Source organism: Macrobrachium nipponense, chromosome 39 (genome assembly GCF_015104395.2).
Source record: "Macrobrachium nipponense isolate FS-2020 chromosome 39, ASM1510439v2, whole genome shotgun sequence".
Lineage (NCBI taxonomy): Eukaryota > Metazoa > Arthropoda > Malacostraca > Decapoda > Palaemonidae > Macrobrachium > Macrobrachium nipponense.
In genome coordinates, this window is record NC_061099.1 from 13,108,484 (window position 1) to 13,125,311 (window position 16,828).

Sequence of the window (16,828 nt, forward strand, 5' to 3'; positions counted from 1 at the left end):
CTCATCAGAATTTTGCTTGACAGCACACTTAGTTGTGAGGAGGCTGGGTGGGGTCCACTTTAACAGTAGGAAAGTATCCAAATAATAATTTTATTATAAAAAAATTTATATTATTTGGGATGAATCTTATCTACTGTTAAAGTTAGTTGATTCCCACAATGAGAAGAGGACAGTGGGTAGTGGTAGTGCAGCTACACAAAATTCCGCTCAGCCAATCGAGCTAAAGGTCTCTAGCATGAAACCCAAACATTCTTACCTGATCTGGAATCCTTTATAGATCTTACTACCACAAAAAAGTTGGATTCTATTCAGGGAGCAAGGCTCTCATACATGTGCAATGAAGAGCAGCCTTGTAGAGAAAACTGCTTTCAATTCAGCCAGAATGAAAGAGAAGCGGGTGTGAGGGGACCCCCTGTGCCTGGTCCAAAGCCCTATAAACAACAGCCTCTGAAATTAAATATACCTTAATTTTAATAAAGGTATGTTCCTATACAGAATTTGTGCCTTTACTCTCCCCCAAAATATTAAAACCTGGGATTTAAACAGTCTAAAGGATTGCCCTTTCTTTGGTTAAGGAAAAGACTACCCACTACTAGTAGCAGACTAACAGCTTTACTGTTTTCAAACACGATTCTGCATACTTAAGGTAGTGAGCAGATAGAACCAAATTGCACTTCTAATGCGCCACATTAATCCTATTCTCAAGCAACAAACTGACATAACACTAAATGAAGTTACAACTGCTGCTCACATTATGAATGTTTGCCTTCAACAAAGGTAGAAGATATGGAGCTAGTGCTCATGAACTAGCCTAATCATATACGTACATCACAGAGGACCTTGTGTTCTTTGACAAAGATGTTCCAAGTTTCTTAAAGCACACAAAAGAAAAAAAAGGTTAACTTGGCCTCTTCAGTGCTTAGCCAACCTTTGACAAAGACATTCAAGGTTTTCTAAAATCACAAATTGAAAAGTTAACTTTGCCTCCTCCAGGCTTACCCACTGAAAATAAAAAAGCTAGGTTTTCTAAAACCACAAAATAAAAGGTTAACTTAGCCTCTTCCAGGCTTAACCTTCGACAAAGACATTCTAGATTTTCCAAAACCACAAAACAAAAAGTTAACTTTGCTTCTCCAGGCTTAACTCTTGACAAGAAAGGTAGGTTTGTGAAACCACAAAGCAAAAAGTTAATTTTGCCTCTTCCAGGCCTAGCCTTTGCCAAAGACTTCTAGGTTTCCTAAAACCACAAAACAAAAGGTGCCTCTTCCAGGGTTAAACCTTTGACAAAGGTATTCTAGGTTTCAACATCACAAAACAAAAGGATAACTACCTCTTCCAGACTTAACCTATCTGAGTAGTTTTAATTGCCAAAACATGACAAAGAAGAAGTCCTCTTCTTCACCCCACTGGAGATTATATTGGGAATTCTGACAGTTCTCTGGAAAACTTAGCCTTAATATAATTCTCAGCTCTAAGGTAAAATATAAAATAGCATTCGCTTTACAACAGCTTTAAGAAGGGTGCTTGCAATAAATTTACTCTTAACTGCCAATAGTGCTAAATAAGGGATTTTGACGTAGGAAAAATCTATTTCTGGGTGATTGGCTCGTCGTCGCCCCTATGAAAGTATCCTTAATATCATTCTTTCTAGGCAAAATTAATCTAAAATTACCAGAGAAAAACAAAATTAAGAAAACTGTCAGTAAAAACTGACTCGCTCACTCTATAAAAGAATGTCGGTATGAGAATAGGGGCGAGTGGGATCACTACCACGAGTCATTCACCATTTAGACCTTCCAATCTAAAATCCCCACTAGAGAGAGCTGATACTAACGGGTGATGCGGCCGCTACTACTACTACTAGGGACGCCACGGACAGCAGCGCCCCTAGCGGTCATCCTTAATCTATGAACATCTTGTCCTGCAGGGTGGGTAAACAAGACAGGGTGGGTTTCATAGGGTGACACGAGCCAATCACCCAGAAATAGATTTTTCCTACGTCAAAATCCCCCTTTTCTGGGCTCAGCTCGTGTCGGCCTATGAAAGAGTACCAGAGAAACAGACAAGATGGGAAAAAAGGACCAAATGAAAATCAGTTGTAAAAAAACAGGTATATAATATAAGTGAATCAGGTATATTACAGAATACAAACTAAGTACTTAAAGCTAACTTATGCTAAACAATGACATGATAAAGAAAGCCAACAATATAAAGTACTTAAAATTAACTTATATTAAACATAGTAATATCCAATAATGCAATGCAAATTAACAAAATAGATTCACTTAAGTAAGGTATTTACATAATATACAAACACATTGTGTCCTACCCTAGCATAAAAATAAGGGTAGGGACACTGAAGTACATTATAAGTACATAGTGTGGATGTCCCTAGCAAAAAATAAGGGACAATCCACCAATATGATCTCAGCGGCTAAGGCTAGAGTATCCGAGTAGCATGGCGATAGGGTGAGGCATGTTGGAGAGGTAGGTAGAAAGGAGACCTGGGACTCTATACTATGACTACTATACAGTATCAGGAGAAACAATGTTTCCCGCTGCTACTGCAGAAAATTTTAAAGATTCCAAGGACTTTAGGTAGTGACGTTTAAAGACTGTCGGAGATTTCCATCCAGTATACTTTTTAAGATCCTCAAAGTTCATATGTTGAAAGTAGTTAATTGAGGTGGCTACTCCTCTGATGTCATGTGCTTTTGGAAATGAAATCAGATTGGCTTGTTTAATGAAGTAAAGGATCTGTTGTCTAATTCCTTTTACTGATAAAGTACCACCTTTTTCTCTCATGAAGAGAGAACCTGAGGATCTTGAGGATGTGCGAGATAGAAAGCTCTTAAAGTTGATACTGGGCAGAGAGAAGGATCTTGCGGAAGTGGGATGACTTTCCAAGGAGCCCACCTTGCAAGAGGATCCTCATTTTTAGCCAAAAAACTACGATCCGGAGCAAGCAGAACTTCTCCTGAAGGGAGGAATTCCACATGACCCGCATCTCTGGATAGAGCCGACAGTTCTGAAATTCTAGCTCCTGAAGCTAGACTTAATAAGAATAACGTCTTTCTAAGAAGCATTATGAATGTACAAGACGAGTTGTCAGTATCTGAGGCTAGTTTGAGGACATCATTTAAGAACCATGAGACTGCAGTAGGCCTTTGAGAGGGTCTAAGTCTAGTACAGGCTTTAGGAATAGACGTAAAGTAAGATTCTGTTAGGTCTATCTGGAAACCCAACTGAAAGATCTTCCTCAAAGCCGATTTATGAGTAGTAATAGTGCTAGCTGCTAAACCTTTTTCAAACAAGGATCTGAAAAAGGATATAGCTAAGTTAACTGTCATGGTTGTAGTGTTTGATTCTTTCAGGAAGGATGCTAATTTTTTAACAGCTGAGTCATATTGTCTAATAGTTGACTCTCTCTTATCTGATTCTAGGAAGAGGATGTTTTGCGGATCAATGTTAGCATCTTTGTTAGCCGCAAACTTCATGAAGTCCATAAAGTTAGGGTCTGAAGAATTCCTGAGGAAGCGAACACAGTCCTCATTTGTACTGATTGCGACAGCTTTGGGATTGGGAATCCGTTGAGGTCGGAGACCCAATTCCAGAAGCAGAGGATACCAGTTGCTCTTGGGCCAGTCTGAGCAATCAGAGCTACTAGTCCCTTGAAAGTCCTCAGCTTGCTCAAGACTTTCAAAAGAAGATTCACTGGGGGAAAGACATAAATTTTCCTCCACTGATTCCAAATCTAACGACAGGGCGTCCGTGGCATAAGCCAGAGGGTCCAGGTTGGGGGCCACATAGCAAGGGAGCTTGTGGTTCGCTTGTGAGGCGAAGGGATCCACTTGGAGACCTGGGACTCTCCGGCATATCCACGGGAATGACCTCGTCCAGGGACCATTCTGATTCCAGAGGGACCGACCGGGACAAAGCGTCTGCTATCACATTTCTTACCCCCCGCCAGGTGAGTGGCGGACAGATGCCATTTGTGTTTGTCTGCTAGTGCAAAGATGGCTATCATGACATGGTTCACATGTTTGGATTTGGACCCTCCTCTGTTGATGCAATGAACTACCACTGCACTGTCCAAAACTAGTCTTAGATGAGACTTTTTCGGGGAAGAAGTCTCTTCAGGGTAAGAAATACTGCCATTGCTTCCAAGACGTTTATTGTGAGCTGGCGGAACTGAACTGACCAAGTCCCCTGAACTTGTTTGAATTGAGAATATCCCCCCCACCCGGACAGGGAGGCATCCGTGTGAATGGTTAGCACTGGAAGGGGAATTTGAAGGGGTACTAGTTTGGCCAGGTTCTTCACCTTTGTCCATGGACGGAGCTGATTGCGAAGGATCTGTGGAATTACTGACAACTTGTCTCGAGATTTGGCGTTTGCTCTCGATCGCCAAACTCGGTTTATATCTTTCAGCCTTGCTTTCAGGAGGATGTCTGTCACTGAGGCAAACTGAAGAGAACCTAGGATTCTTTCCTGGTTTCTCCTTGATGTCTGTTTGCATTTGAGAAATTGTTTCACAGACTTGGCTATTTCTTTCCGTTTGACCACCGGAATTGACAGATTGTGGGAAGACAAATCCCATTGGATTCCTAGCCACTGAAAACGAGACTCTGGAGTAAGTCTGGATTTCGTCTTGTTTATCTGGAACCCCAGATGTTCCAGAAATTGAACTACCTTTTTTGTGGCTTTGAGACATTCCTCGACTGTTGGTGCCCAGATCAACCAATCGTCGAGGTATGCTGCTACCATTATCCCTTGAGTTTCTCAATTGTTGAACCACCACTTCTGCTATTTTCGTGAATACCCTGGGGGCTACATTCAGACCGAAGGGCATCACTTTGAATGAGAATGTCTGATTTCCTAGTTTTGAAGCCTAGGAATGGGCGGAAGTGCCTGGCTATAGGGTATATGATAGTATGCGTCTGTAAGATCGATGGAGCATGTGACGGCTCCACGGGGAAGTAAGGTCCTTACTTGCGAGATGGTAAGCATTTTGAACTTGTCGCAACGAATGAAAGAGTTTAGCCTTGACAAGTCTAAGATTACCCTTCTTTTTGTTGAGCCTTTCTTGGCACGCTGAATAAGCGAACCTTGAAATTTTAGATGCTTGACTCTCGCAATAGCTCCTTTCTGAAGGAGTTCCCTCGCGTAATCTGTCAATTCCTTTGATGGTTCCTGATAAAATGATTTGATTGGAGGGGGATCTTTGATCCAACTCCAACCCAATCCCTTGGACACGATGCTCTGTGCCCAATTGCTGAACCCCCACCTGTGACGGAAGAGGAACAGCCTCCCTCCTACCTGGGGAGCCTCACTGTTGTTGGGCGGGTTGACTCCACGCCCTCCTCTGAACTGCCTTCCCCTTGCCGCTCTTCCTGTGCCACGCTGGCGAAAGTGGCCTCTCGCTCTGCTACCTCTCGACAGCCTATTAAAGGGAGGGTAAGCCTGACCTTCATACATAGGTTGAAGGCCGGCGAGACTGCGTAGGAGGTCGAGGGTTGCGACTGAGGAGACAACAGGAGGATGGGTTGGGCCTGTTTTGAGGTTGATGGTTGTCCCTGTTGGGTAACTGGGACGGCCTGAACGAACTGCTGTTGCTGCTGATGTTTCTGGTAAGGTTGGAACCTTTTACCAGACTTCTTGAGTTTCTTACCAGCAGCAGGGCGGATTCTTGTTTCCTCTTAGAGGAGATGCCCCACCTAGCTCTAAGGCTCTGGTTGAGCCTAGCAGCCTCATGGTGCACCTCATTCACAGCGGACTCTGGGAAGAGGTCCGCCCCCCACATGCTGGAAGCCAGGAGTCTATTAGATTCGTGCTAATAGTGCACTCCTGCAGAATGTGCTTTCGGCAGTTCCTCCTAGCTTGAAGAAGTTGAAAGCATCCGTCTGAACTGTTTGGAGCCGAGACTTGGCCAGAATCTTAAATAGTGGTTCTGTGCCATACGATAGTGCCCGCCATCTCAGTGATAATTAAGGAGTTGAGGGATCAACCCAAACCTAGTTCGAGCATCGAACTCTGCCTGGATCAAGGTATCAGGCAGCCTTGGAAGCTTTTCGCCAAACTAGTCCATTGCGCAGTCTGGTTTAAGCTTACCAAGCGTGAATGTGGCAGGCAAGTTCTCCCACAATTCTCCGAAGGCTGGAAAGAGCGGAGAAGTAGAATCCGCTTCCCCTCAGCTGTGGCATGGGCTCATCCTTGAGGACTGCCTGAAGAGTCGCTTCCACTATTTTGGTAGCGAACGAAAGAGAAGCCTCCTCCTCCGTCGCAAAAATAGTGAAAGGACTCTTGAAAGCCTGGAGCTTAGTGTTTGGTACACTCCCAGTCCTCCAGGCAGTGAACCCATTCCCGCTGAGCGTGCTCTCTACTATATAGCACGTTTTCTCGGGAAATCTTGTCCTCCCTAGTGAGGGCCGCCACGGTCAGCCTAGCATATCCAATGAAAGGCTGAGTCAATCCCGGAGATAAAACTCGAAGTCCTCAATCCTTCGAGTTCCACACTCCGGGACAGAGATCATACCGTCCTTGAATGGAGCGTAAGCGGCCACTCTCCATGGGTTATCCATGGAGAAGGCTGGTAGCGACTCATAAGGAGGTAGCTGGAGAATGCCAGCACCTGCTACTGGGGAGACGGATGAGGAGCCTAGAAAGCCCAACTACTCGGTCCTCATTCTCTCTAACTCTGTTTAGAGAGATCTTGGATGGACTGGCCGACTGACTAAGGGTGTTTGACAGCTGCGCAACATCTGTTCAAACTTGGTTCCGAGGGCGGAGACCTGCGAGCCTACCATCTCTCCTACCTGTTGCATCACCACTGCTGAGAAGGCAGTGGGATCAAAGGCGCTCGGTCCCGCTACTCCAACCGGCGTTGCCGGAGTGGATGCGGTGGAGGCCGGAGAAGGCATTGGCTCAGCTGGAGCGCGAGCCTTCTCCTTAGAAGCCTTGCTTCTAGAGCTCTTGGAGTACGAAGAGCTCGGCTTAGCCTTCACCGCGTCAGCATAGGAAGTCGAAGACTTCTTTAACTGAAGAAGACGACGACGACTTCTTAGAAGTCGTCTTATGGAGGGTCTTCTGTTCTCTCTGTCCCTTCACCTTTGGGGGTACAGAGAGAGCGGGAGAGCGGGCAGGGATCTCAGATCCCGTAAAGCCTTGAAAAGAAGCAGTAGAAGGGACAGGAGAAGATCCAGGAGCGCCAAGGAAAGACCTTGGGCGCCCGACACACCCTACCTCAATCAACAAATCCTCCGCCCCTACCGCCATAGGTTCGATGTTCAGGTCTCCAAAGTTGCGACGTCTGGGACCGGGCTCGTGCGTGGCCACGGACCCGAACGACTGCTGCACCTCTTGCTGTATGGAGGCGATGAGAGGGGCTGCTGAGATAGGATCAACGTAGCCTGTTGATTTGCCGCCGGGGAAGATCTGAACGGCCAGCTTCTTATCCAAGATGTACGGCTGGCCCTTGGCGGCGTTCTTCCCGAAGCCGCCCACCCAAGCTTTCAGGATTGCTAGGGCGACTTCCTTCACGGCGGCCTGAAAGAGAAGGCGAAATGAAGCTTCTAGTGGCGGGGACGGGGTTTAACAAGCTTATGACTAAGTGTTATTAGTAATACGATAAAAAAGTCTAAAATCGACTTACCCCCCCCCACCAGCTGACTGACAAGGTCATAGCAGATGGTGCAGGCTTCTGGGTGCCAGACGATCATGGCGTTGTGGGTCGTGGCACACGGGGCGTGAGTCCTGCACTCATCGTGGGCGCAGGGGTCGTACAGCGTCGCGTTACACCCCAGGACCTGACAGTTGGTAGCCTGTAAGTGGAAAGATACATAAGTATCAGGAGAACACTTACAGCCTAACAATTGCTCCGCTGCATGCCGGAGCGTGAAAGTTAGATTAAACCAGAGCCCCGCCATAATACGTGTGGTAACAAGGTGGTTGGAGTTGTCTAAGGCTACGCCGGAGACAAGAGAAAAAAATCCAACCAGGTGTGGTGGTGAGCTATGAAACCACGACGGAGAACGACGGAGATGGTATACACACAGTTAGATAATACTAAAATTCACCGTAAAATTAGGGTATATCCTTATATTTATAACGAAATATATATAAATCTTTTCCCCGTCTACTAGAAGAGTGCCCGGGTAAGAAGCAAACTCTCCTCCGGTAGCGGGAAAAAGGCAGGATATAGTAGGCAAGCAATAGACCACTAGTAGTGACCACCCCGCCCGCTGGCGGAGCCAGACGAACTATAACCAAAGGGGCCCCGGCTGCAGCGGAGGCTCCGTTCGTTACAGTGGGGGAAAGGTGGGACTGAGCAATGGGGGGGGTTTCCGGCGTGACGCGGCGGGAGAGAGAGAGGGGGGGGGTGGCCTACTCCTCCCCGTCCCAACAACTACCCGCTCGGTGACCCGGTACCCGAGACAAGTGGTCGCCCTATACCCCAGCTGGGAGGAACCCCTGGCCTCCTCAGAGAAAGAGGAGGAAGGCTACTGAGGTTGTCATGGTAACCAAGGGGTCCCCCAGACCCCTCCCTATACCTGGTAGGGAGGGAAGGGGAAGGGTAAGGTGCTATGGAACACGTGACCGCAAGTGGCCTAAGCCGCGATAGCAACACAACCGTGGGAGGGCCACGTGAACCAGACTGTACCAACACATGGGACATGCACCTAGGCTAGCCTAACACCCTAAAAATAAAAACTAAAATTACATCGTAAAAGGTGGAAAAGACACTTTTAGTAAAGAAAAAGAAGCCCAGGAGGAGGCAAACTGTTCCGAGGAACAGTTGACTACTCGGAGCCAGCGATAGCCGATGAAGAGCAAGAGCCGGGATGCTGGGCCAGAAACACAGAATAGCCCTAAATACCAAACTAAGAGAAATGGTAAAAGGGCTGACCTAGCTATAAAGGCGATGTAAAAAACGATGAACGTGATATAGTAAGCCCATAAGTATAGGAAGTCCCAGTATGGAAGACCGGGAATTCTTAACATGAGGCAGCATGGCGCCGCCACGAGTCGACCGGGAAAACCGTATATGACCTATTAGAAGGAAAATACTGGTCCCTGGAAGACTAAAATACGGTAAAATACTACTTATGAGGCACTTAACTTAGCCGATGCGATGGCAGCACGTTCCATAGTGAATAAGGAGATAAATCCAAAGATAACACGGCACGAAAGAAAAAAGCGTACAACGTGTACCGTCTAATAATTAAGGATGACCGCTAGGGGCGCTGCTGTCCGTGGCGTCCCTAGTAGTAGTAGTAGCGGCCGCATCACCCGTTAGTATCAGCTCTCTCTAGTGGGGATTTTAGATTGGAAGGTCTAAATGGTGAATGACTCGTGGTAATGATCCCACTCGCCCCTATTCTCATACCGACACTTCTTTTATAGAGTGAGCGAGTCAGTTTTACTGACATTTTCTTAATTTTGTTTTTCTCTGGTAATTTTAGATTAATTTTGCCTAGAAAGAATGATATTAAGGATACTTTCATAGGCCGACACGAAGCTGAGCCCAGAAAAAGGCTCCATAGTAAATAATTCAATTGAACTCATTCTGGAGAGTCAAAAGAATCTGCATATTAAGTTAAGACTGGCACTAAACTCCAGAGAGAGACTGATATTGAGATGAAGGAACTTCAATCTCAACAACTTACGGTGCTGATCCTCGGCGAGATCTAAAAGCACGTGATGTAATACCTAGGAAAGTATGGTACGATAACTTGAAAGCATACAGCGAAAAAGTCTATATCCAAAAAAATCTGAATCAGTCCAAATTTAAGGAAGCACTTCCACTGGTCTAGCCAGAGGACCATCAAAGGAGTGGTAACCATCTGGTTGTTCCTATTCATCTACCCGCTGATAAGTCTAGAGTGTTACTCAAACCTCAAAGCAACCACTGAACTATGGATGTAATGGCCATTCTGTAGGTAGCTTGTTATTTCTGAATCCCCAAAAACACTGTCCTTCCATAGAATGAATTATCAAATCAATAATATGCTCTTCATTTCCCTCAAAGCAGCAAACTTCCACAACGACTGTTTCTGACCAGGGCACCTTTGATGGTCTTTCCACTACCCTGACATCTAGTAAGTTTTAACAGGTGTAGTATTTACCATTCTATGTTGTATGAAAGTGTAATGACACTAGTTAAAATTCTTTGTATTCTGCTGCACGACAAAGGGAAAAACCTACAACTAGACTTAGGTTTAAGAATAAAATGGACAACTCTTGGTTACAGAATCCCTTCTACAGAACCTGACAACAATGATGCTTCTGGATTATGTATTTACAAATTTAATAAACATTAGTTGTAAGTCATAATCTCTTATGCCGAGACTGTACATTACTGAGTCTGATTATCTAATAAAATCCGCAGAGAGGGCATGTTTTTTAATAAAGCCCTTGCCATTTAGGAAGCTTCCTTCAGGGCTAAAATTCTTCAAAAAGAAATTGCCTATTCATCTTTGACAGACAAGCCTGCAAATTTTTTGTATCATCTCCACATCAGTAGAGAGGAGGATTTATGGAGAATTAAAAATCATAATGTGCAGAAATTGAGACAGGTGAAGCAACAGGTCCTTGGCATTTGGAATACTGTCGACAGAGTTGGCCAACTTGAACTAGTGATTCAGTAGAAAAGTGTCTTGCTCCTAAAATTTGACACCATCCACCTATGAGCAACAAATTCCCTGACAATACTTATAGAGTTGCTGTACGCTAACACAAACAAGGCGCACTGAACAGCAATACCTTCTTGTAAACAGTACATCTTGAAGGAACTTGCGTAACTGAGGACGTACTGGTAAGAAAAATACATTTCTGAATGTCCACCACACATCGGAAAAAACAAAAAAGTATGGGGACAGACACTTCATGTTATCCAGTCTCAAAGTGTCCAAGAATGACTGCATATCTCTCATTGCCTACGGAGCTAGGAAAGTCAGAGGTAAAATCCCAGTGAATTACCACCTGGTCCATTCATTCTTTCTATACACAACCTCCCGCTAAAGAGAGAGAGAGACTTCTGCTAAAGAAAACAAAGGAACAGCTATAGGTGATTAAATTAGTGGAGGTCAACCATATTGAATCATAACTCCCCTTCACTGCCTCCACCATTTAAGGTACTGCTCCCAAGTCTCTCCAAGCATGCCAGGAGGCTTGCAACTGTCCATTTACCAGAACCTGAGGGCTGAAATTATCCCCTACAGATATAAAACAAGATGTTACCAATATATACAGGCAGTCCCCGGGTTACGACGGGTTCGGCTTACGACGTTCCGAGGTTAAGGTGCTTTTCAACTATATTCATCAAAAATTACTTCCAGGGTTACGTCACATGTTCCAGGGTTACGACGCCTACAACACTGATCTGGCACAAGAAATATGACACCAAAAATGCAAAATAATCAATATTTGAAGTTTTTTTTATGCAAAATGCAATAAGAATGCAGTTTACATAGTTTTCAATGCACCCAAAGCATTAAAAGTAAGGTTTTCTTAACATTTTTGGTGATGTTCTGGCTTATGACGATTTTCGGGTTACAATGCGTCTCAAGAACGGAACCCCCATCATAACCCAAGGATTGCCTGTACTCCCTTGTCGCCTTAGCCTGAGCAGCATAAGCAGACAGAAGCAAAAGTGTTTACACTTCTTCCAAACCAAGCTAGTATAAGCATGAGAACATTAGCCCGCAGCATCAGGAACGAGTTAAAACTAACTCTCTTCCTCGCTAAACTCTCTCTGGCATCAAAAACCTTTAAATGTGGCTTCAGAAATTCCCTAAGTTGGCACCTCCACCTCTCTAAGCCCATGCAGAGAAGAGACAACACACTGAGTAAAAGATAAAAACTAAACAAGCTAGACTGAGACTCCATTTCAACACATCCAAAGCACTTGTCAGTCTCGAGTTTGTCTCTCCACTGCAAAGAGAAAGAAAACAAACCTCCTACTGAAAGACAGTTGTAAGTGCCAATATGCACCTGTATCGCAAGAGGTGGTCTCTGGCTCTCCACGACTTCATAAAAAACTAGAAGACAAGCCACTCCAGACCTAAAGGGAGCTTGTGCGACCGAGTACAAGAAAAGTTACACAATGCATTCTTCTCCAAATACTTAAAGGGAGCTGAAATATCTGAGACAAGCATGAATTATTCTCTATGTGGCCTCTTCCAAAACTAAATGAGGATACAGCGAAGTGTAACATTACAACAAAAGCTGACCAAACCAAAGGAGTTTCTCCATTCAAACTCTTCTTCTGCCAGAGGGCGACAGGAGACAGCAGCCAAGTACTGTATCACATCCACGACTCTTAAGTGATTCAGCTGCATCCACAACAGACAACTGAAAGAAAGAAAATGGAAATGGTTGGTAGGTGGAGGGAAAAGGAGTTACAATGACTCTTCTGCCTCATCTGAAAGCAAATCAACATACTTGAAAGCATTTCCATACAACCCATCGTCAGAAAGCTGTGAAGCTAGAATAATATCTAGCTTGGAAACAACTAAAGATACAATAAACATTGTATATTTGGGAAAGGAAACATTAATCAAGGCAGAAGTAAGAGATCTGCAATAGCCAAAGATAAAGCATGCAAAGAAACGAACAAGTAACAAGTGCATTTCGATGGAGAAAGAGGAATAGGCTAACAGAAAAAAAATTAGAATGAGCAAAATATGAGATTGTTTAAACCATTGACTGAGTTGACGTAACATCAAAATTAGTAAAACTCGCTACAGACACATTATCTTAAGAAAAATGATATTGTTATGATACAATAAAGTTTCATACATACTTACCTGGCAGATATATACATAGCTATCGACTCAGTCGTCCCCGACAGAAATTCAATTTCGCGGCACTCGCTACAGGTAGGTCAGGTGATCTACCGCCCTGCTCTGGGTAGCAGGACTAGGAACTATTCCCGTTTTCTAATCAGATTCTCTCTTCCACCTGTCTCCTGCGGGAGGCTGGGTGGGTCTTCAATCGTATATATCTGCCAGGTAAGTATGTATGAAACTTTATTGTATCATAACAATATCATTTTCATACATTCAACTTACCTGTCAGATATATACATAGCTGATTGACACCCTTTGGTGGAGGGCAAGAGACAGCTAACTAACTGACTAGACAGGTAAACAACATATGTTGTAGGTATAAATAAAACTTAGTTCCTACCTTATTAGTTGGAAGACTTCGTGGCTACTGCTCCCAGGAGTCTGCTTCATCTCAAGAGCCTTAGCGAGATAGTGATCTGTGGCCAAGAGTTCTTGCTGGTCTGTCGATGGGGTCTTATCCACTTACTCGGCAGAGCCTAACTGGCGTTTGTCAAGGGGTGCTAATCCGCTTATATGACAACACGCCTTCTTTAAGGAGCACACAACCGATCCCGATCACCCGATCCTAACCCGTGTTAGTTCTAAGATTGCTAAAAAAAGAGTCATCCCCAAACTCTTTAGCAAACAATCCACAAACTCGAAACTCATACATACAAATCAAAAAATAAAAATTTTGTACCCCTCTAATAGTCAGCTGTCACTCGATTTCCTAATGAAGCGAAGTGAAGGCCGCCAGTGCGACATCTGACACTCCCATGGCACAGGAAACACGAGAACACATCCGACAAGAGGGTTACGTACAACATATTTAAGGATCGGTGCTCTCTCCTTTACCCAGAACCGTCTGTGCTGACACAAACGGACCTAAAGAAAAACATTTCTCATACGTTACTTCGCACATCTTTTTTAAAATAATGAGATGCAAATACTGAGTTGCATCTCCAATAGGTTGCGTCCAAAATATTTTTAAGTGACATATTTCTCTGGAACGCAATTGATGTCGTGATTGCCCTTACCTCATGAGCTCTTACTCTTAATGATTAAAAGAGTCATCTGGGCAGTTCTTATGAGCCTCGGTAATTACACTTCTAACAAAGAAGGCCAAAGCATTTTTAGACATAGGTCTCTTGGGTCTTTCACCGAGCACCATAGACCATGTTGTGAGCCTCCCAACCGCTTCTTTCTGTCCAGAATAGAATTTCAGTGCTCTAACTGGACAAAGTGATCTTTCTACTTTCTCTTGCCTACGAGGCTAGTAAGTCCTTTTACCTCGAAACTCCTAGGCCTAGGGAATCGAAGGGTTCTCGTTTTGGCAAGAAAAAGAGTCTGGAATGAACAAATCGCAGAATCTTCTTTGAAACCAACTCGTGACTCAAGGGCGTGCACTCGCTGACCCTTTAAGCCGTAGCCAGAGATAGAAGAAATACAGTAAGTCTCGGTTACGCTGTCTCGACTTACGATGTTTCGTGGTTACGAACGCGCCCCCATAAAATATAAAAAATAATATTTTGCGTCGTTCCGTCTTACGCGGTTTAGCGTCGTAAGCAACGTAAAACAAACGCGAACTAGTTCCAGGCGCACGGCGGAAGAATACGCTTTGTGGGGGAGAGGACGGCGTCGCTTCGCTACGCTCATTCCTCGCCCATACGCCATTTTGGTTGTTTACACTGCCTCTCTCTCCCTCGTGTTGTATCGTTTTTGTAACTTTTTGCTCTTTGTTATGGCTCCCAAGCGCAAGGGCGGACTCTTCTGATGGTAGTGCATCGAAGAAAAGAAAGGCCATCACCATGGAAATTAAAGTGGACATTATAAAGCGATCTGAGAAGGGAGAAACGCCAACAAACATTGGCCGCTCGCTTGGCCTTAGCCGTTCGACCGTTGCTACCACCATTATCAAAGATAAAGAGCGCATCGTTGAACATGTGAAAGGATCTGCTCCTATGAAAGCGACAGTGATAACTAAGCAGCGTAGGGTCTAATAATTGAAATGGAAAGGTTATTGGTGCTTTGGTTGAAGACCAAAATCAACGGCGTATCCAGTCAGCCTTATGGTGATTCAGGAGAAGGCGAAAAGATTGTTTGAAGCGTTGAAAAAAGAAAAGGGGGAGGGAAGTGAAAGTGAAGAGTTTGTGGCTAGTAGGGGGTTGGTTTTATGCTATTTAAGGCTCGGCCAATTACCATAACCTTAAATTGCAAGGTGAAGCTGCTAGTGGGATGAGAAAGCAGCGAGTGAATTTCCTAAAGCGTTGTCTGAGATAATTAAGGAGGGGGGTTATTCTGCTCAGCAAGTGTTTAACGTAGACGAGACAGGTTTGTTTTGGAAACGTATGCCTAACCGCACTTACATCGCCAAGGAGGAGAAGTCAGCACCCGGTCATAAAGCCAGCAAGGAGAGGCTAACTTTACTTCTTGGGGGTAATGCTGCTGGCGACTTCAAACTGAAGCCCTTGTTGGTGTATCAGGCTGAAAATCCAAGGGCACTCAAGGCATTTGGAAGGGTCAACTACCAGTAATTTGGAAGTCCAACAAGAAGGCATGGGTGACACTTGCAGTGTTTGAGGACTGGTTCGTAAACCATTTTGTTCCAAGTGTGGAGCGGTATTGCGCCTCCAAAGGTATCCCCTTTAAGGTGTTGCTAGTGCTGGACAATGCCCCTGGACACCCTGCCCAGCTGGGAGACTTCACCCTAATGTCAAGGTGGTTTACCTTCCACCTAATACCACGGCCCCTTTTACAGCCTATGGACCAAGGAGTGATTGCTTCGTTCAAGGCCTACTACCTACGAAGGACAATTGCTATGGCTTTACAGGCAACTGAAACCAAGAAGGACTTGACTCTGAAGGACTTTTGGAAATCCTACAACATCCTTGATGCTGTAAAGAACATTGCTAATTCCTGGGAGGAGGTTAAGCAAACCAAACATGAATGGTGTCTGGAAGAAAATTTGTCCTCAATTTGTGAATGATTTCCATGGGTTTGAGGACACAGTTCAGCTAGTTGTCAAGAACGTTGTTGCCCTGAGTAAGGAAATCAATTTGGAGATGGAGTTGATGATGTTACAGAGCTGCTGGAGTCTCATGGCGAGGAGTTATCTGCTGAGGACCTGATACAACTGGAGAAGCAGATAATATGAGGAAGAAGAAGAAGCACCCACCCCAGAGCCTAAGCTTTCACAAGGCGGACTTGATAAGAGGTTTTGCAGAGTTGCAGCAAGCGTTGTCAACTTTTGAGGCTCAGGATCCCAACTTGGACAGGTTCACTAGGGTTTCCAGAGGCGTCATGGATTTGATGCAGTGTTACAAAGGAGATCTTGGTATGAAAAGAGGTCGCTCTCTGTTCAGACTAACCTGGAGCAGTATTTTAAGAAGGTAGAGAGGCCTGCAGGAGATCCTGTACCCTCTACCTCAGCTGCCTCTGCTAATCCAGCACCTTCTGAATGTTCTGCTAACCCAGACTCACCTGCCCCAGTATCTCCAGCACCTTCTGTATGGTTCTGCCTCACCTAAAGACTCACCGACCCAACAACTCTCCAGTAGTATGTTCTGCCTCACCTCAAGAATCACCTGCCTCAGCATCTCCAGTACTTAGTATGTTCTGCCTCACCTCAAGAATCATCTGCCTCAGCATCTCCAGCAACTTCTGGAGGTTCTTTTTCTCTTCACTAACCTCCCCCAGTCTCTCCAGCACCGCAGCTTCCTCTCCAGTGTGCAAGCCAGTCAACTAATAAAGGTAAGGAATTGTTCTCTCGTTGTTATTGATAGGTATTTACATTAAATCATGTGGTATTTTTCAATGTTTCCGACTTACGCTGAAAATCGTGTTACGATGCATCGTAAGAATGGATCAACGTCGTAACTCGAGGACCCCCTACACTTTCTAGTGATATCCCGGAATGAAGCCGTATGAGGTGGTTCGAACTTTTCCGAGGATAGAAATTTCAGAACCACATCTAAGTTCCAGCTCGGAATCCTAGGCTTTAC

General features: G+C 44.7%; 1 protein-coding gene across 1 annotated transcript in view; it reads right to left on the reverse strand.

The window, feature by feature from the left end:
- Positions 1–16,828, reverse strand: part of LOC135209960 (phosphatidylinositol 4,5-bisphosphate 5-phosphatase A-like) — a 77,192-nt gene that overhangs the window by 20,072 nt on the left and 40,292 nt on the right.